This window comes from Bos mutus, chromosome 20 (genome assembly GCF_027580195.1).
Source record: "Bos mutus isolate GX-2022 chromosome 20, NWIPB_WYAK_1.1, whole genome shotgun sequence".
NCBI classification, from domain to species: Eukaryota; Metazoa; Chordata; class Mammalia; order Artiodactyla; family Bovidae; genus Bos; species Bos mutus.
In genome coordinates this window covers 26,076,455-26,099,034 of record NC_091636.1, presented here as the reverse complement: position 1 = coordinate 26,099,034, position 22,580 = coordinate 26,076,455, and the positions used below count along the sequence as shown (strand labels likewise).

General features: G+C 39.4%; 1 long non-coding RNA gene and 1 pseudogene across 2 annotated transcripts in view; both read right to left on the bottom strand.

Moving 5' to 3' along the window:
- The window catches only part of LOC138984193 (uncharacterized), a 282,161-nt gene that overhangs the window by 118,002 nt on the left and 141,579 nt on the right, over window positions 1-22,580 (bottom strand). The window lies entirely within an intron of this gene.
- LOC102266638 (cytochrome c oxidase subunit 7B, mitochondrial pseudogene) lies at window positions 15,290-15,699 on the bottom strand (annotated as a pseudogene).

Here is a 22,580-nt window from a genome sequence, read left to right as displayed (position 1 = left end):
TGAGGGGTGGTAGTGGTTTGGTCCAGGGTGGTGGCAGGTGAAGGGGAACAGAGGCTGGATTCTGAAGACACTTCCAAGGTTGACAGGATAGGACTTGCTGATTGATTGGAGGAAACAGAGAACAAAATCTAATATTGGCACATAGTAGATATTCTCTATATACTACACAGTTTCCTCTCATGCCTTTCTTCCTAATAGATATCTGAGATAAAGCATTGGGGAAAGGAGGGATTTGGAGAGGTGGGACCAATGAAGACTGAATGAGAGAGGACAGAGAATGGGTTTGGGCTGGAGAGCAGCCTGATTGGTGCCTCTTTCAAGTATGAGTCCTTGAAAGCTATTTAGGAGGAGAGTTCCCTCCCTCCCCCACCCCTCCCATCGCTGCTGCCCTGAAGGGTGGAGAAGGAACACCAGAAGGGAGTCCTTCTAGAAGTGCATATGGTTTGCAAGACACACTTTACTAACTACTTTACTTCTGATTTAAGATTAGTCTTGATAACCCTGCAAGAGGAGGGAAAACTTTTTATTAATGTTAATAAGGTCTTAAGTCTCATCAATACTTAACTCTCTCCTTCCCCCTAAATGCCCATTGACACACCCATTGCACCAGATAAAACCTGGAAATTGGATGCAACTTAAGGGAAAATGGAGGAGCAAGAAGACCAGAACTGATGGGAATTTATCTTTTCTTCTCAAAGAAATGAGAACTCAAATGATCAAAATAATATCATTAGAAAAAATAAACTATTTCATCCTCAACTCAGTTTTGTGGAATGAGATGCTACCCATTATAATAACAACAGTATTGTGCTCAGTCGTGTCTGACTCTTTATGACCCTTTGGACCGTACCCCACCAGGCTCCTCTGTCCATGGGATTTTCCAGGCAAGAATACTGGAGTGCGTTGCCTCCAAGTTTCCTCCTCCAGGGGATTTTCCCGACCCAGTGATCAAACTCGCATCTCCTGTGTCTCCTATATTGAAGATAGATTCTTTACCTGCTGAGTCATCAGAGACCTTACGTTAATATCTACTTTAGTAGTTTACTATTCATCTATTTTTTCCTACAAAAACAGACTCAAATTGCAAATATTTCATATGAACTTATTTAAGCTTGATCATATTTCAAAACTCTAATTCCAGATGGGTAAAATACCTTAATATGTCAATGTATGACAATCATCCTGAAGTCAACTATCTAGGGCCTTGGAAATGGTAGGTATCACAGGCAGGGAGTCCTTTTCCCAGATCCATTCCGTAGTAGGACTTGGGAAGCCCCAGGCATACCAGATGTCCGGGTATAGTGGCAAACCAGGAAAACTGGAAAATCTATAGGATCCTAATGATGTTTCTTTCCTTGATAACCAATAGGAAAGAAAGGAATCTTTTCCTTTCCTTCTGGTTTCTGACAACTTTTCTATGTTGTATTGATAATGAGCCTCAGATAGAATTCTGGATTCCTACTGTAGTTTCTCCCTGGGCACACATTATGGAAAGGAATCATGATGGTCCTGAAATACTCATTTTCCCCTCACTGCTCGGGGAGTTTTCTCACTCTCATAATTTAAGACAAGATTTCATTTCATTTCCTCCTCAACATTGGCCACGGCCACTCTATGCTCTTACTATACTTCAAAATGTATTTCCAACAGCCAGAAATCACTTGAGATGAGAATGAGAGTCTTTGAAAAGCAGAGGGCTTTAGAAGCCAAAAGCTTCAGAAGAGAAAAGTGAAGCCAAGGGGGGCTGAGTAATGTCTCTCATCTCCAAAAAGAGAAAAGAAGAAAATGCTGGCATGTGACATTCAAGTTTTCTTTAACTTTACAAATGTCCAGGTTATGCACTATAAGATTCTATTTTTATAACATCTTTGAAAGGATAGATTTTAGAAATGAAGGGCATATTTGTGGTTGCAGAGATTAATGCAGGGGAAAAAATGGTATTTGTGATTATAAAAGGGCAACATGAGGGTGTTGGCTGGAACTGTTCAGTATCTTGACTGAGGTGGTGAATATACTAACTTACAGGTGATAAAATTGTATAGAACTTAAAACACACAAACATGCAAGGTGCAAGTAAAACGAGAAAAACTATTTTCTGGATGTTCATATACACCAACACAAATGCATAAAAAAGACTGAAGGAACATGCAAAATGGATAACATTTATTTCTGAGGATGGGATATACTGGAGAACTTAATTATTTGAGGCCTTTAAAATGAAAATACATAGGAGGATTACTCGATTTAGTTAAAACTATTATTTACTTCTACAAAATCCTACATAAAGAACCAGACCAAAGAAAAATAACAATGAACAAAAACACATCCATTAGATGAAAGTTTATTAATCTTTTTATGTACTATTTAATGTTTTATGAATTAAATTCTCCCATTCCCATCCATTTTAGTTCACTGATTCCTAAGATGTCAATGTTCATTCTTGTTAACTCCTGCTTGACCATTGTCCAACTTACCTTGATTCACAGACCTAACATTCCAGGTTACTATGCAATATTGTTCTTTATAGCATTGGACTTTACTTTCAGCACCAGATCTATCCACCACTGAGCATCATTTTTGCTTTGGCCAGTCACTTCATTCTTTCTGGAGCTATTAGTAATTGCCCTCCGCTCTTCCCCAGTAGCATACTTGACACCTTCCAACCTGGGGGACACATCTTCCAGTGTCATGTATTTTTGCCTTTTCATACTGCTCATAGAGTTGTTGAGGCAAGAACATTGTGGTGGTTTGCCATTCCCTCCTCCAGGGGACCACGTTTTGTCAGAACTCTTCACTACCTATTTTAAATAGCTGAGCTATTTAAAACTCTAAATGCTGAGGCTGTTCAATCAGAAATAAAAAGTCCTGACAGAGTGGTAGCTTTCAAAGCAAGGTAAGAAAGGCTCCTCTCTGGGGCAGCTTCTTGCCTGTCAGTGATCATTTCTAGGTGGTCTGCTGCAGGCAGTGGGATAGACCAAAGGACTTGAGTTATTTTTGGCTCTGTAAGCAGGAAAAATTGAAAAATCCTCTGATACCTAAATGACACATTTTATAAGTTGAACTTTAAGGTAGTTTTAAGTACAAAGTGACCTGGGCAGAAATTCTCTCATGCAATATTTTATATCCAGAGAAAAACTTCCTTTAAAATTACACATGTACTCCAATGTTCATTGCAGCACTGTTTACATAGCCAAGACATGGAAGCAACCTAAATGTCCATCGGCAGATGAATGAATAAAGAAGATGTGGTACATATATGCAAAGGAATATTACTCAGCCATAAAAAATGAATAAAAAAGAATGAATAATGCCATTTTCAGCAACATGAGTGGATGTGGAGATCATCATACTAAGTGAAGTAACTCAGAGAAAAACAAATATCATATGATATGACTTACATGGGGAATCTAAGAAATAAAATGATACAAATAAACTTATCTATAAAATATAAACAGACTCACAGACTTAGAGAACGAACTTATGGTTACCAGATTGGGGGAAGTGGGAGGGACAAATCGGGGGCTTGGGACTGACGTGTACACACAAACAGATGCCCAATAGGATCTACTGCATAACACAGGGAGCTCTGTTCAATATTCTGTAATAATCTGAATGGGAAAAAAATTTGAAAAAGAATTTAAAAGCTCAAGGTTCTCAAATGTTTTCAATAGATACATATAACTCTCAAACCAAAATCATTTTTAACTCAATTTAATTTTTACTGTCAGAAATATGTGCAATTACTGATATTTAAGCTTCAAGAACCTTCCCATGTGTGGATCCCTTGCAAGGCCTTGAGCTGTCCTAGTAATCTGATCAATTGACTAAATGTTTTAGTAAAATATGTAAAAGGAGATTTTGTTGCAATTTTCTTCTTAAATAGATGGTCCAATGTTTTGCACGGTTTTGGCCCCACAAACCCAGATCTATCTTTGAATAGCATTAACAAGGTCAATATATGGTTGGAAGGAGAAGAGCCAAGAAGAATGAATAATATAAAACATTTACCGAGTGCTAAACATGTTCTAGACCCAATGAAAGGCATTTTGTACAAACTAAAGTTTCAGCAGAATTCCAGAGCTTTGATTTCCTGCTTTGGAGATTGTCTCTCACTTCCTGGCTCGGTGTGAGTTAGTTCAGCTGAGTTATGAAGGCTCACAAAGGCAGTTGGTTCACGGCTACCCCCACAGGGATGAAGGTAATGAGAAAGAGCAGGGATGTTTATCCCTGCCTCCATTCTTTGTTGTCTTTCCCTTCTTTCTTTGTTTGATAATATTGCATTTTATTTATAGTCACTCTGGTTTTAAAGTGCTTTTTATCATATTTCATTTGACCCTTCAACCACTCTGGAAGAAGGCAGATTTTATTTTTCAAGCCATTTTACAGACCAAAAAAAAAAAAAAAAAAGAATTAAAATTTAGAGATGTTGGGTAGCATCTCTTCCTTTGGTGAAGGTAATAAAGCAAATAACAGAATGATTACCAGTGAACTTCCCACTACTCTATCCTTTGAAGAAGTATAAGAAGCAAATAGTAAACATACCAACCATCCTCAACAAAATAACATTAGTTTCTACAAAAACACCCCATATCCATCCCAGACTAAGTAAGAGCCACACACAGCCGCAGGAACTCAGAAGGAGCAAAATGCTAACACAGTAATTTTCTCTCCTGACTTTCATTGTGTGAGCATCAACACACAAGCCAATCCATCTAACCCAAATCTTCATCTTCTCAACTGTCTTCCACTAGCTTCCTCCTCTCCATCCCCTCCCCACTGTCACTTTGATATTTCAACCAATTTTCCCTTTTAGGCACTTGGATCTCATTTTATTACATGTGGAATCCATGAAAGTAGTTCTAATGTCAAAACAGAGCCACTCATCGTCATCCAATGTTATTAAAATAAAGATGTTGAATATGAAGATAGCCAAAGAGGTGACCTTGCCAACTCTGCCCAAATTTCCAAGCTACAGGAAATTCTTTTCCCTCCCTGACTTGAAGTTTTTATAACTCAAACAGGCCAACAAAATGGAAAAGGAAAGGTAATAGACATGAAAAATGATTTCCAGAGAACACGGCCACATTTCTAGAATAAGTGGGTTATAGTCATTGCTTCCATTTTTTTTTTTACTACTTGTTTCTTTATTATCTCTTTGCAATCCGCTTCCCTCCTTACAACTCTTCTGAAATTGCACACTGTAGAGTCTCCAATAGCCCCTTCCTGACAAGTCAAATTACTTCTTTATTCATTCCGTTTTGTGCATTCTCTCAGTTCAGTTCAGTTCAGTCGCTCAGTCTTGTCCGGCTCTTCACGACCCCATGAATCGCAGCACGCCAGGCCTCCCTGTCCATCACCAACTCCCGGAGTTCACTCTAGGGGGCCCTTTATTCTGTTAATATAACCTAGCAGGACTCTATACGGGCTTCTCTATGGGACAGACCCTTGTCCCACATCCTCTGCTTTAGCTCCTCTCTGATTTACCTAGATAACAGTATCTGATACATAGTCCCTGAGTTGTTTCACAGTTGTTAAAACCCCTACCAGTGGAAGATGCTAACTACTTGATGATCATAAGCACTTAGCCTGCACGCCTACTGGAGCCAAAGGATTGATAATGCTCCCCTATGACATCACCCTGTCACCTCACCATTAACCAATCAAAGAATTGTGCATGTGCTTATAACCTACTCTGAGACTCCCTTCCTTCACCTGACCTTTAAAAATGCTTTCTGGTAGTTTAGGCTTTTTGAGCACTGGATGTCCTGAACTCCTTACAGGTGCCTTATAATCAATACTGTACTTTCCTTCACTACAATCGGGTGTCAGTAGATTGGCCTTAGTGACATGGGTGGGTGGACCTGAGTTTGGTTCAGTAACATTAACTTCCCTTCTTGAAACTCTCCATGACTTTGGCACTGGGGCTTACTAGGGTTCAGGTTCTTAATTTTTTCTTCCCTTGCTACTTTTCTCTTGCATTCTCCAGGTCTACCTGTAGAATGCTTGGCTAATCTCCATCTCCAATTCTGTTTTGCTATTTTCCCATTCCCACAATAAAAAGGATTCAAAACCTGTGTGTCACCCTCTCAGTCTGATAGCCCACTTGTTCCTACTTGTAAATACAAGGTGTTTTCAGAATTTAGCTTAGAAAAGACTCTGGAGGAAAGCAAGGAAAAACGAATTCACCTTGGGTTGAAATATTCATAATCTCAAGCTGAATGAAGTTGTCTGAGAGTCAGAGACCTCTCTGCCAGAGTCTTCCCCAAAGTGGTAGCAAATAGTGAGCCATTTTATATTCCAATAATATAGGCCAGATGCCAAGGATTCAAGGTTCATAGCATAAGGGCCACACATTTAATTTGATTCTCTAATAACCAGAATTTTGTTGCTGATCACTTATAAGCTAAATTGATATATAATTAAAAGGATCTTTCACCTGTAAGCACTCTGAGAATCAGCACATTTATCTAATAGAAAGGCAATGCAATTAAAGAAGTTCTGCATAATGGAATTAGGAACTCACACTATCCACAGTGTCTCCTACCTAAACAAGGCTTTGTCCAGAGCCTCCACCAGTCACATGCCCAGGGAAAAAGCAATGGTCATCGACTAAAAGCTTGATCGATCTGATACAATGGAGGTTAAATTCCTTGCTGTCCAAATAAAAATTTCATTGAATGTTAATTAGTGTGTACCACTAAATATCACTTTATGTTTGACTGGGCTCCTTGTATTCACCCATTTGACAAGTCATCTAACTGACTGCTAAACACGTGCAGGTACTGTAGGAAATGTAAAGGTACATTAGAAATGGTTCCTCTGTACAAGACATCGACAGTAGAGTAGTATGATTAAATATGCACTGAAATAACTACAATGTAAGTGGAAAACAGTGATGCAAGAACTGCCCAGATAAAGTACTACATGTTTAGCTTCTTGAATATCAGGATAGAGAGATTACTTTTAAGTGGTGTTTGATCATATCTCATATCCCAGTGCATTCATTCACTCAACAATTACCTATCACTGGCCCACAAAGTGCAAGGGTATAAAGGATAGAGAGTGACAAAACACAGTGATCCAATCAATCTTATCAGGAAAGCACACATTACACACACACACACACACACACACACACACACACACACATGTATTTGCAATAGCACCAAGATCACCAAAGCTATGTGCTGGGTCTTGTAACTTGACAATATCCTAGCGGTCTTGTCTCCTCCCATCCAGCCTTCATAAAATATCCTTGTGCTTCCCGTTTCCCAGTCAGGAAGCCCTAAAATGCAGCCTTGGGGTTGAAAATGTCCACTCGTGGTACAAAAGGCCCATTTATGAGTAACAGACAATATTGATGTTTTAATCCCCCAAGAACTGCATTTCTGCTGAGAAATATTTAAAATTAGGGCAGTCAAATGTATTTTGGTTATTGAGCTGACCATGAATGTAGCCTAGGTAATGTTCCTCAATTAGACATGATAATCCTCTTCACAAAAGCCACATAAGCATATTATGTGTTTATACTAAACCCTTCAGCTTGTTGGTGACAAGTAGCTGAGACAGCTCACACGGGACACAGACCCAGGACTACAAGTGAGAAAGGAAGTGACTCCTTTTATGCCACACAAGCAAAAGTATTCATATCTATCCTTGGTGACTCATTCACTAGAGATATAAAAAGACTCATTAATAGATAGCTTTAAGTATACTATGGCTCTGTGTAAAATGGAGTTTCCTTTGTAAAAATCTCATGGTATATTTCCTTAAATGATCCTTATCTTTTTCTGAAAGCCTAAATGAACTTTAGGTAGTTACAAGCTTATTTCTTTTATTCTCTGATTCATTATTTGTTCCTGTACTCAGCACACATTTAGACACTATACTTGGAATTAAATACAAATAAAGCCCAGCCCCTGCTCTCGAAATGCCCACAGTCCAATTATTAAAGCACAGAAGAGGGAGTGATCACTACTCAAAGATGAACTTGAGTCTTATTGAACAGACTGGTTCCAAATAGGAAAAGGAGTCCGTCAAGGCTGTATATTGTCACCCTGTTTATTTAACTTATATGCAGAGTACATCATGAGAAACGCTGGACTGGAAGAAACACAAGCTGGAATCAAGATTGCCAGGAGAAATATCAATAACCTCAGATATGCAGATGACACCACCCTTATGGAAGAAAGTGAAGAAGAACTCAAAAGCCTCTTGATGAAAGTGAAAGTGGAGAGTGAAAAAGTTGGCTTAAAGCTCAACATTCAGAAAACAAAGATCATGGCATCCGGTCCCATCACTTCATGGTAAATAGATGGGGAAACAGTGGAAACAGTGTCAGACTTTATTTTTCTGGGCTCCAAAATCACTACAGATGGTGACAGCAGCCATGAAATTAAAAGACGCTTACTCCTTGGAAGGAAAGTTATGACCAACCTAGATAGCATATTGAAAAGCAGAGACATTACTTTGCCAACAAAGGTCCATCTAGTCAAGGCTATGGTTTTTCCTGTGGTCATGTATGGATGTGAGAGTTGGACTGTGAAGAAAGCTGAGCACCGAAGAAATGATACTTTTGAACTGTGGTGTTGGAGAAGACTCTTGAGAGTCCCTTGGACTGCAAGGAGATCCAACCAGTCCATTCTGAAGGAGATCAGCCCTGGGATTTCTTTGGAAAGAATGATGCTAAAGCTGAAACTCCAGTACTTTGGCCACCTCATGCGAAGAGTTGACTCATTGGAAAAGACTCTGATGCTGGGAGGGATTGGGGGCAAGAGGAGAAGGGGACGACAGAGGATGAGATGGCTGGATAGCATCACTGAGTCGATGGATGTGAGTCTGAGTGAACTCTGGGAGTTGGTGATGGACAGGGAGGCCTGGCATGCTGCGATTCATGGGGTCGCAAAGAGTCGGACACGACTGAGCGACTGATCTGATCTGATCTGATCTGATCTATTGGAGATAGGTCCTAAAAAGAATTACATAGCCATTGTTCACAAAAGGTGACCTCTTTGCATGCCAGGCCAAGTAAATTTTGAAGGGTGAAAGCCCAGAGGCTTATGAGAGTGCAGTGAAGAAACTTTTATATTTAGAGCTTGGCTTGATTAAATATTAATTTATTAATAATATACAGACTGTAGCCTGCCAGGGTCCTCTGTCCCTGGAATTCTCCAGGCAAGAATACTGGAGTGGGTAGCCATTCCCTTCTCTAGGGGATCTTCCTGAGACAGGAATCGAACCCATGTCTCCTGCATTGCAGGCAGATTCTTCACTGTCTGAGCCACCAGGAAAGTCCAATATTTAAATATTAACTTCTATTCTAAAAGAGTCTTCAAAGTATCTAAAATTTTTTACAAAACACATTGACTATGGACTTTAAGTGCTTCTATCTAAATAAAACCCATGGACTTTAAGGGCTTCTCTCTAAATAAAACCGTTCTAGAAATCCCATCTTCAATCTGAACTTCAGGACTTATGAAAACACTGTTTATTAAAAGCATGTGTTCTGTAGAAGGAAAGATAAACTCAAAGTCCTAAGAACAAATGTGGGGGAAAAGTCAGAGTATAGTGAGTGGTTTTACAGTTAACTTGAGCAAACACACCCAGAATTACCAGCAAAATAGATATTTACAGGAGGGCAAACAGTATGAATGTCACTGTAGCAGCCCAGTTTCACTGAGAGGGAGAGAACACTTTCACAGCCATAAAGTAACGACCAATATTTTCCTCACCACTTTTTCATTCCTACTTCTCAACATCCCTGACAGGTAGCACCTGATGAAATTTATATTATTCCACAGCAGAAGTCTACAGAGGTTAAGAGTTTGACACAAATACAATAACTCAGGATAGGAGAGACGAGGTTAGATTTCAGGCCCAGGGTTCAGTCTATCATTCTACTTACAAAACAGTTCTGGACAACACTTTCAAAAATGAGCTATAAATCAAAAGGAAATGAACTCTGAGTCACCTCATAACTGATCCAAAACACCTCAATTCAGAGCCACCACCCTCCAACTCAAAGTGACCAAGGGCCAAGAAATCTCATAGATCTTGCATCTTTCATGCTGAAACAGTGAATTTCTGCTTGGATATGCAGAAATTCCTCTCCCCTCTCTTCTTATCCCTCAAAATACAGCAAAGTGTTATTTCCTTTTGCCATACTCTCTGGGGAGAGAATGGACTTGCCTTGTGTGTCCATTAATTTTTTTCTATTGTTATCTCATACTAAGTTATTTTTTTATTTTAATTGCAGTTTGATAAATTTTAACAAGTGCGAAATTTGGTATAACCATTATTCCTGTGAAGATATAGAAAATTTTCATCACCTAAGAACCGTCCCTAAGCCTTTCTCAGTCAGTTCCTCTCTATCCCCAGAAGAGGCAATAACAACACTGACTTCTAATTCCATAGAATAATTTTGCCTGTACTAAAATTTCATAAAAATGTAGTTATCCAATATGTACTTTTTTGCGTGCCTGGCTCCTTTCACACAGCATGTTTTTGAGATTCATCCATGTTATTGGGTATATTGGTACTTTGTTCCTTTTAACTGTTGAGTAGTATTACATTACATTGCTGCTGCTGCTGCTGCTGCTGCTGCTAAGTCCCATCAGTTGTGTCCGACTCTGTGTGACCCCAGAGACGGCAGCCCACCAGGCTCCCCCATCCCTGGGATTCTCCAGGCAAGAACACTGGAGTGGGTTGCCATTTCCTTCTCCAATGCAGGAAAGTGAAAAGTGAAAGTGAAGTCGCTCAGTCATGTCCAACCCTCAGCAACCCCATGGACTGCAGCCTTCCAGGCTCCTCCATCCATGGGATTTTCCAGGCAAGAGTACTGGAGTGGGGTGCCATTGCCTTCTCCGATAACATTACTATACCACAACTGTTTGTCCGTTACACTATTGATGGCCATTTGAGTTATTTTAATTAATAGGCTGTTAATAATTAATCTTCCACATATATACCTGAAGAAACCTTTTTGGGAACAATTGTTTTCATTCTTCTTGAATAAATACTGAAAAGAATCATAAATCAGTTATAAGTTTAACTTTGTAATAAAATAATTTTTGTTAACCTGCAAACCCTTTTTTGTTTGGAGGTTGCAGCATTTTACCCTCTCACCAGTAATAAACTTCTGTTCCACATCATGGGTAAAAGTTGTAATTTGTCTTTTTAATTTTAGCCAATTTAGAAGGTATGTAGTGGTATCTCATTATGGTTTTACTCTTTACTTCTCTGATAACTACACTGATCACTTTTTTCATATTTATGTAGGCCATTAATAAATTTTCCTTTGTGAAGTGTCTGTTCAAGTTTTTTATCCAATTTTTAATTGGGATATTTGTCTTTTATTATTAAGTCATAGGAATCCTTATAGATTCTTGATATAAGAACTTGTTATATTTGTGTTTTGTGAATATTTTCTGCCAGCCTATTTATTTTTTAATATCTTTTGCTTATGATATGAGATAGGAATTTGGTTTCCCTGTTTTTTTTTTTCCTTGCTGCTGCTGCTGCTAAGTCGCTTCAGTCGTGTCCGACTCTGTGTGACCCCATAGACGACAGCCCACCAGGCTCCCCCGTCCCTGGGATTCTCCAGGCAAGAACACTGGAGTGGGTTGCCATTTCCTTCTCCAATGCATGAAAGTGAAAAGTGAAAGTGAAGTCGCTCAGTTATGTTCGACCCTCAGCGATCCCATGGACTGCAGCCTTCCAGGCTCCTCCGTCCATGGGATTTTCCAGGCAAGAGTACTGGAGTTTTTTTCCTTAGAGATATCTAATTATTTCTAGCACTGGTCGCTCAGATGGTAAAGAATCTGCATGCAATGCAGGGGAGCTGGGTTCGATCCCTGGGTCCAGATAATCCCCTGGAGAAGGGAATGGCAACCCACTCCATGCCTGGAGAAGTCTATGGACAGACAAGCCTGGCAGGCTACAGTCCTCGGGCTTGCAAAAAGTTGGACATGACTAAAGGACTAACGCTTCCACTTTTCCTTCCTTCACTGGACTGCTTTGGGACATTCATCAGAAATCAACTGAATCTATTACTGGACTCTGTTTTGTTCCATTGGTCCATTTGTCTAACCTCACTTCAGCCACACTGCCTTATTAACTGTAGCTTTATGGTCCATTTGAAAATCAAGCCATATAAGTTACTCAACTTTGTTCTTTGTTCTAGTCTAGATGCTCTACTTTCCCCATAAACATGAGAATTAGCTTGTCAATTTCAACAACAACAATAACAAAAATGCATCTGGGATTTTTATTGAGATTGCATTGAATCTGTACATCAATGTGAGGGAAGTTGACATTTTTAACAGTACAGATGTTTTTATCTTATACTTTTGCTTTATATATTAAAGCTTGTTTACCTCATTCTGATTAGTGGGAATACTTATTAACCAAAGAGGAAAAGGAAGGAAAGATGGTGCAGGGACTAAAATAAATAGTCTGTTAAAGGGATCAGCTTTATCCTAGTCTGTGAAAAATATTCTATCCATATTCTTTTAAAAGGTTTTTAGTATAAAGCATCCTCAGCCCTCTTCTCTTTAGTCCCTTGATTCTATTTAACAGATGTTCCAAACATTTTAAAGCTTGGTTTCCATTGATTTCTTTGACTGTGCTCAGAAAATATGACCACAGAATGTTCTCATGCCATTGAGGTATTAAGGAGAAAGCATAATAATGTTCTTTTAAAAACTTTGTCCTGTAGTCCTGGCCAGATAGGAAGCATTTTTAAAAGAGAAATGAACAAACATCTCCTCCACTGTTTCTCCTTAAACAGATATGAAATAGGTACTATTGTTGGTGTGGGTGATATAAGTGAATGACAATGTGTAATTGGCAGGTTTCTCACAGTGGCTTGATTGGTCTGATGCCATCCATGCATAAGTAAGCAGGAGATACTTAAATTAAAAAAAGAGGAAAAAACCTGCTGATGCAGCTTGGGCCAGGAAAGTATTTAATACAACAACACTGATGCACTGCACTGATAAGAGGCAGGCTTCTAAAATTTCCAGAGCTCTGCAACAGACATTTGTGGGCATTGTAGATATTATAAAACTGTATCTCTTTCAATTCTGAACTATTGGAATGCATGAATACTAATCAGAACATAAATCATAGTGACTTTATTAATACAGTTTATGAGGATTCTGAACTTAAATTTTGAACTTTTTAGCAATTAAAAAAGAGTCAGTCTAATGATCATGATATGCGAAGGTTATTTATTTGAACTAAATCAGATACAAACTGGAAGAAGCTTGAGGACTGCTCAGAACCAGGAGATGAAAGAGGAGGAAAAAAAAATCAAGAATAGGTCCAGTACCTGTCTCAGCCCCTTCTAAATAAAACTTTTCAACTGTTTACTAAAAATTGGTAACTAATACCAATTACCATCAGAGATGAAGGCAACTTCATCCTTCTAATTGTCTGGGCCAAAACCATGGAATCTTTGTTGACTCGTGTGTCTTAGATCCAATCTCCAGGGAATCCTGTTTGCTCTACCCTCAAATAGATGTTAAATTCGAACTATTCACACTACCACCACTGTTCCTTTCCCACCCACGCTACCACGATTTCTCAATTACATTACTGCATAGCCTTATATCCTAGTTTCAACCCAACAGCCGGAGCAATCATTTTACAATGAAGGTATATCTTGTCACTAATTTGCTCAGAACTAGGAAGTGGCATCTCACTTTATTGAAAAACAAGCAAACAACAATCACAAAACAAGGAAGACCTTTATGTGGTCTACACATGTTGGTGTAGAAGCATCAGCATCAGTCAGTCAGTAATGCCATGGTCCAGCAACCAGGCCATGTTTATACACAAGGCAGAACAGACTCATTCCAACATCTAATGATATGACTTTATGGAGCCAGAAAGTCTCCATCATTCAAAAAACCCTCCTCTTGCTAATGAAAATTAGAAATTCAAGCAAGGTGATCTTTATGTCTGACCTTATGACTTTGATCTTTGTTGAATAACAAATATATATTCAATGGAAAAAATATATATGCTCTTAGAAATAATATATATTTAAGAGTATCGATTTCTCATACTCTTCTTGGCAGGAAATTTTGATAGATAGCATGAGCACTACGATAAGGAAATAGAAAATGGAATAAAATCTTACAGAATAAGGAGGCAGATAATAGAGACCACGAGCATAACCGCATCACAATTTTACCAAGAGTCAAAACTAAAAAGTAATTTAGTAAAAATGGTGGCTCAGATGGTAAAGAGTTTGTCTGCAATGTGGGAGACCTGGGTTCAATCCCTGCGTTGGGACAATGCCCTGGAGAAGGAAATGGCAACACACTCCAGTATTCTTGCCTGGAAAATCCCATGGACAGAGGAGCCTGGCAGACTACCGTCAATGGGCTTGAAGTCCAGACACAACTAAGCGACTTCATCTTCACTTTCAATTATCTTTTACAAATTCACTGTCAAAAATAATAGTAATGCTTGTTGCAACAATTCAATACAGAAATATATTAAGAAGAATCTCTACTTCTATCTCTAATTCTATACCCATCACCATCAAGATACATTATTTTAACAGTTTAGTACATTTATATTTAAAGTATAACTTTAATGCTAACTGAGTTTAAATTTTTTATAATCAACTCCATTATAGTTTCCTTGGATTAAGCTTATTTTTCAAAAAAGTATTTTAGATTTCTGTAGAATATTTGAAGATAATCATTTTATTAAAAAGAAAGGTGATCTAAATGTAAAAGAACTTTTATTACATCTCTCACTAAGTCTGGCAAACTAGCTCATTAAGCAATTTTTTGCTTAAGTTGAGATTTTTGTGAAAGGTCATGCATTCTTTCAAAAGAAGGAAACGAGATGCTATTTTCCCAGTGGGAAATTTACAGAATTATTTTTTTTTGTTTTTTTACATTGAAAGTACACTTGGATAAATTGATAATTTCTTTAATTGAATCCCTATTTCAGTGACAGCCTCTGTTCAGTGAGCACTGTTCATGAATTATTCTAAGTCTTCATAACAAGGAGAGAGCTTTATTCTGGTTTTAAAGATTACACAGTTAAGGACTAGAAATTACTCAAAGAGTTTTGAAAATCTAGAAACAGAATGTGTTCAAACTAGGATTTCTCTGATCTTTAGAGACTTGTCTACCTAATATTACATTCAGATTCTAAGTTTTTTTTTCCCCTTTTTTTAGTCTGGTCTTGAAACTTTCAAAAGAATAAGTTTTAGACTAAAATATTCCATATATATAAATTTTTTTTGAAGGTTTCATGTATACTTTATTTCTTCAAACATGCCATATTTTAATGGGTACATAGTACTTTTACTTGGAATTAATTATGAGTTGATTTTGAAACAATTCAGTATTAAACCAGCTGGGATGATTACTGTTCTCTCCTTTCCTTTGGGGTGACTCTGCCAACAGGCGATGGGGGTCACTCTAGTCCAATTTGTGTTGCCGTATATACCCACACAGCAGCACAGAAAGTGGCTCCACTAGCTAATACGGCATTACCGTATTTGTCATGGAAATCAGGTGCCCGCTTCTGGTGGATCTGCCTTGCCACTGCTTGCTGAATGCTTTGAACTCTCAGACGACTTAGTGTGTTTTTGGCCAAGAGAAACATCCTCAGGTTGAACATAAAATAGCTGCAACTACAGCTGCTGGCCTCTAGCAATCTGGCGTCTAGTACCCTTGCAGAGTCCTGTACATATATATATATATATATATATATATATATATTTTTGCTAAAACAAATGGGAAGGAATAACCAAAGTAACAAAGTATTTCAATCAACTCAGGATAGAATAACTTTGTATATCCAAGCCATAGTAAGCCACACCTTTGGTTTCTCAGAACCATTTTAGAATACAGGAAAAGAAACAGAAATCAAGGTAGAATGTGGGTAGGCCCTGTTCTAAAACAAAGTCAGAAGGCAAAGTGCTAGACTGATATGGTGCGGGAACGAAGCAGATAGATGCAGCAGAACCACATTTAGAAATGGGGGAAAAAAACCATCTCTCATTTATCCAAGACAGGATGACAAATAAGTCCTACCTCATGTGTGAACTCTATCTGATTCATTGTAGCAGCCTGGAGTGAGTGCTAAAAGTCATTTTAAGGCTCTCCATGAGCTCAGCCAGAAAGTATTAGGAAGATTTGACATGTTCTAATTTGGGCATAATTTCTATGTATCTGTTATCTCAAGGAGGGTGACAAAGAAGAGATGGGGACTCATAGTAATTAAGTACTTGCTTCACATTAGGTACTTCATATACATTCTATAAATTTTCCTGGATCCAATGAGGTTAACATTATAATCTACATTTTACAGATGAGCAAAGTCATTCTCTGAGTGAAATTTGAAGAAAGAGGGAAAAAACAGTCACTTTGTAATAGAGGGAAGGAAAAGTGAAAGCAAAAATCGCTCAGTCCTGTCCAATTCTTTGCAAACCCATGGACTGAAATTCTCCAGGCCAGAATACTGTAGTGGGTAGCCTTTCCCTTCACCAGGGGATCTTCCCAACCCAGGAATTGAACTCAGGTCTCCCACATTGCAGGCAGATTCTCTACTAGCTGAGCCACAAGGAAAGCCCAAGAATACTGGAGTGGGTAGCCTGTCCCTTCTCCAGCAGATCTTCTCCACCCAGGAATCGAACCCGGGTCTCCTGCATTGCAGGCAGATTCTTTACCAACTGAGCCAGCAAGGAAGCCCTGAGGGAAGGAAAGGTACTATGCAAATAACCAGTCCTACATGAGAAGTTTGAGTTGGCTATTGTCATCAAGAAGCACCCATGTACACTAATAATTTTCATTGCTTCCGGTGTTTCCAATGCTTCTTATATTTAAGTATCACAAATATTCAGCAGTCTAAATTGTTTCATCCTTCAAGATGTGCCACTATGCTAATTATAACCTCTTCATAAATGATGAATAATTATTCCGTTTGGAAATTATTTTAGAGTTTGAAAGAAACTTTATATGAACTCTCTGATTACTACTCTTAGACCACAAAGAGATTATTTTAGAACAATCAAAAAGAAAACATTAGTCCAAGAGTACAGAACTTAACAGCAGCCTCTGCTACAGAGATACTTAGCTATTTACAACTTGGTCTGCATTTTGGATTAGTCGCTGTCTTCCTCTGGCCTTAGTTTTCCCATCGTGGGTTGGATTACTCCCTCTAAGGTTAATGTTGACTCCCACATGCTGTGGTTTCTGAGTTCAAATGCAACTCTTACTGGAAAGAGTCAGCCTTTACCATGAATAATAAATAATGTTGGCTGGTAATAAAGAATAAATATTTTCTTTCTCTTTTCAAGTCATGTAAGATATTTTTAAGATATACTGGGCATTGACTAGCCCACAGACCCAGGGACTAGGTACTGACCATTGGCTATAGGCGAGGTACTGTGTAGATGTGAGAAGAATGTAAAGCTGTATCAAGTATAAATTTGCTCTGAATTTATGAATAATAAAGGTACTTAAGTACTACAAAAATACAGCAGAAAGCTAAAAAGAATTATCAGAGTTGCACAGATAAGTTTCTACGGAAGGCAAAAGGAGGGCATACTTCTTCCTGTGGGGCCAGGGACATGACCCGGTAAAAGAAGTCTCCATGGATAGAGCCTTGTGAACAGATCTTTAAAGAAAAGGAAGACTTAGCCACACAGTGAAGAGTGTGAAGAGGAAGGTGATCCACCAGATGGTCCACCGTAAGCAAAGGCAAGGAAGTGGGCAATTGCAAACATAAATGGAGAAAAGTAAACCACTCATCATGGCTGGGCTGGAAGGTTCCTGAAAGAGGGTAGTACAGCTGACAGTGGAAAACAGAAGGGAATCCGCTATGCCAAACAAAGAAGATAAAGACCTTATTTTCTAATTTAAATCCTTTTGAGCAGGAAAATAAAATATTTGCCATCTGTCAGATTAATCTGGTAGCAGAATGTAAGCTGAATTGGACTGAGAAGATCCTGAGGATAAGGAGATCAATTAAGAACTACTTCAGGACTTCCCTCATGGTCCACTGGTTGAGAATCCGTCTGCCAATGAAAGGGACGTGAGTTCGATCCCTGGACCAGGAAGATTCCACTTGTTGTGGGACAACAAGCCCATGCACCCCAACTACTGAAGCCTGCGTGCTGCAACTACTGAAGCCTATGGCCTAGAGCCTGTGCTCTGTAACTGGAGAAGCCACCGCAATGAGCAGGCCACGTACCGCACAAAAGAGGAGCCCCCGCTTGCTGCAACTAGAGAAAGCTGCACAGAGCAATGAAGATCCAGCACAGCCAAAAATAAATAAATAAATATTTTTAAAAAGAATTAGTTCAATGCCCAACCAAGAACTAAAAGTGCCTGGATTAGCATTATTACAGGAAGAATGGAGGGAGAGGGGGAGATACATGCAAAAAGTAGTAATAATCACAATAGCTCACATCTATTGGGTATTTTGGAGAAGGCCCTGGCACCCCACTCCAGTACTCTTGCCTGGAAAATCCCATGGATGGAGGAGTCTAGTAGGCTGCAGTCCATGGGGTCGCTAAGAGTCGTGTCACTTTCCCTTTTCCCTTTCATGCATTGGAGAAGGAAATGGCAACCCACTCCAGTGTTCTTGCCTGGAGAATCCCAGGGATGGAGGAGCCTGGTGGGCTGCCGTCTGTGGGGTCGCACAGAGTTGGACATGACTGAAGCGACTGAGCAGCAGCAGCAGCAGCATTAGGTACTTACTGTGCACCTGGCACTGTTCTAAGTGAGTAAATCATTTAATCACACAGTGCTCTGAGTTAAGTTCTGTTCTTTCACCTTTATAGATGCAAAAACTGAAGTACAGAAAGGTTAAAATTTGCCTATGGTCACCCATTTAGGGCTTCAGTCTCTGGTTCCTGAACCTTATTTTTTAACCAATCTGGTACACTGCTTCCCTGTAGATTAAAAAATAAAATAACATGGTCACTGACTGATGAGAGGCAAGGAAAAAGGAAGAATCATAATTAATGGAGAGATTCCCAAGCCAGATTGTCAGGAAGATGGAGAGGTGATTGTCAAAAGATAGAGGAGGGAAGAACAAGACGGTGGAGGAGTAGGTGGCCATGGAGTACATCTCTCTCCATGGATACATCAGGAGTATGCCTTCAGACACAGAAGCACATGCAGAACGCCATCTGAGAGCAAACAGGAGAACCTGAACAGCAGAAGAGAATATATAGGCCCATGCCAAACTCGGTAGGATGAGGGAACTAGGGGAAAAACGGCAGTGATAGTAGGAATGGACCTGCCCTTGGTGGGTGGGGGAACTGAAGCAGGGGTCCAATCCCCACATCAGGGCAATTGTCTGAGTCAGAGGAGAAACATTTAAGGTTGAGAGGGAAACAGCTGATCTGTGGCAGCCAAAGTGGAATGAGAATCAGACAGTCCTTCCCACAACCATACATACCCTGGACAGCACAGTGGCTGGGAGCTGGAGTTTAGGGATTTTGGAGCAATCCCAGCTCGAGGGCTGCTGTTGATGGTGGAGAGATGGATCAAGGGGATGTGAAGGAGGAGATTGTGGTAAGAAATTCCTGCGGAAGAAAGCCAGGCAGCCATGGAAGCAAGGCTATATTGCTGAGTCACGTGTAGGAGGTGGAGCCATCACCATAGCCTCTCTTGCCCACACACCAACATTGGGAGCTGAACGATAGAGAGGCTGGCCCATCAAACACCTGATGCACTGAATTACAGAGTAGGACCCCACCCAGGATGCCGCCTTAAGTGCCTGACACGCCTATGTACAGAGTAGTACGCCTGATGCACCGAACAGAGAAGGACCCCAGGTAAGGAAGCCCTCTAAGTGCCTGAATGGGCAGAGCATGAAAAAAGACTGCCCAAAGAGGCCTTCTGATCACCAGCTTCAAGAGGCTTGAAAAAAGACTCTGATAGGGCCATAACTCCTGCGGTGGAACCAGTCTGTGCCCCTGCACACTTGGGCCGCCTGGGTCCCCACAAGCCAAGCCGCTGCACCACCTTCATGCTCAACTCCCACTGGGGCAGAGCTGCCACAGGCAAAAGAAGTCTTGCGCCTGTGCACACAGGGTCACTTTGGTAGTGTCCGACTCTTTGCCATCCTGCAGACTGTGAGCTGCCAGGCTTCTCTGTCAGGGAAGAATACTGGAGCTTATTGGCCAATACTGGTTGCCATGCCCTTCTAGAGCATTATATTTCCTGCTGCCCCAGCCGCCAACTCCCCTGAGTACCTGGTGCTGCCAGAACCCCTGCGACCCAAGCAGCTACACCACTTCCACACCTGGCCCTCACAGAGGCAAACCCAAGCCCTCCAGGGCAGCCTCAGGAGCAAACCCCAGTGGATGACCCAAATCCAGAGGTAGAAATAAAACCACAATAGAAACCCAGGGGCAGTGTGACTAGGGAAGAAGACCTAAAACACTCCCACCAGCTGTACAAGCTGCAGATTAAATCCATATGATCAACTAGGCAGACTCTGTGTCTATGGAATATATAAAAGGTCATTGAGCACTCCCACAAAAGAAAACACACTAGTTCTGATAGCTGTGGACATTGGAGGCAAGAACACACAGGAGTAGGACCAGATTAGAATGTGAGCTGCCCTACAGCAGGTCCAGAGATCAGCACAGTGCTGGAGGGCATCCTAGGGAGGTGAGGTGGACTGTGACTCCCAGCGAGGGAAAGGACTCTGACAGCAGTGACTCAAGAAAAACATTGATTATTCTTGCGTTTTGACTTGTTCTGTAGATTCTTTTGGATTTTTTTTTTTTTTTTACTTTCCCCCTGCTCTCTGTTGTAGTTGTCAATTTTATTACTATGAAATCTAACTTCTGAGCTTTTGAGCTTCCCTCCCCCCACCCCCACCCCCACAGTCACGAGTTTTATTGCTGTTATAAACCTCTGCCTCTATTTTGGGTTTTTGCAATTCCGGGGAGTTGTGTTTTGTTTTTTCTTTTCTGTTCTCTTTTTTTAATTTTAATTTTTACTATTTTAAACCTAGTATTATTTTTTCTATATTTATTCCTTTGTTTTTCCTATTGTTCTTTTCCCCTTGCAGTTAATCTTTAAGATATATAAATCTTCTTCATCTACCTCTATTTAACTTTGCATAGCTATTCTTTCTTTCTTTTCTTTCCTTTCAACATATTGTTAGTTTTATTTTCATTGCTTTATTCCCCAGTTGGCACCTTGCTTTAGTTTTGTTTTCCACTTTGTGCTTTAGTTAGTTTTGTTCTGGTATATATAATTTTAGGTTTATTTTGTTCACTGTGTCAATCTATTGTACTTTATTTTTGTTGGACTGTTTTGCCTTTCCTTATGGGTGTGTATATATTGGTGTATATTTAGTCACACTTTTTATTGTTATAAACCTCTGTATCTACATTTGGCTTTTGCAGTTCTGTGGAGTTTTCCTTTTTTTCCTTTTCTTTCTTCTTCCTTTTTTATTTTTTTAATCTTTTCTCTTTTTTATAATTTAAACTTTTATTTTTTTAACCTTATATTTTCTCTACATTTATTCCTTTGTTTGCCTTTCCTACTGTTCTTTTCCCCTTGCAGTTAATCTTTAAGATATATAAATCTTCTTCATCTACCTCTATTTAACTTTACATAGCTATTCTTTCTTTTCTTTCTTTCCTTTCCTCTCAACATATTTGTTAGTTTTGTTTTCATTGCTTTATTCCCAATTTAGCACCTTGCTTTAGTTTTGCTTTCCAGTTTTATGCTTCAGTTAGTTTTGTTCTTAACAGCTAAATATAATTTTTTATTTCCTTTATTCCCCAGATCAATCTATTGTACTGTACTTTTGTTGGACTGTTTTGACTTTGCTCATGGGTGTATATGTATATGTGTATATTCCATTATTTTAATTATTTGACTGATTTTGTAACTGCTATTTGTCAAGCCTAAGCCTTTGGTGCGGAAACACTGACTCCAAGACCCTAGACTACCAGAGAAGTAATCCTACGGGGTGTCAAATAGTGAGAACTCACACAAAGGGAACCACTGTAATACAAGACCCTGCATCACACAACCACCGATGGCACCCTGTGCAGGACGCCTCATCTAAAAAACAAACAAAGCAAAATACAAACCCAATCACCAGCGGACAGGATTACCACCTCACTTGGCCTTGCCCATCAGAGGAAAAGCAAACAAAAACAAACAAAAAAACTCAACACAAATCTCACCCTATAAGAAGCTTACACAAACTACTGAACCAGCCTTAGAGGGAAGAAACCAAAAGGAAGAAAGAATTCAACCTTGAAGCCTGGGAAAAGGAGACCTCAAACACAAAAAGTTAAAAAAAAAAAAAAATAATGACAAGGCAGAGAAATACTACACAAATGAAGGAACAAACTAGAAACACAGAAATCCAAATAAATGAAGAGGAAATAGGCAATCTACCTGAAAAAGAATTCAGAATAATGAGAGTAAAGATGATCAAAAACCTTGAAAACAAAATGGATAAAATGCAAGAATCAATCTTTAAAGACCTAGAAGAATTAAAGAATAAACATACAGAGACAAACAACACAATTACTGATATTAAAATACTCTGGAAGGAATCAA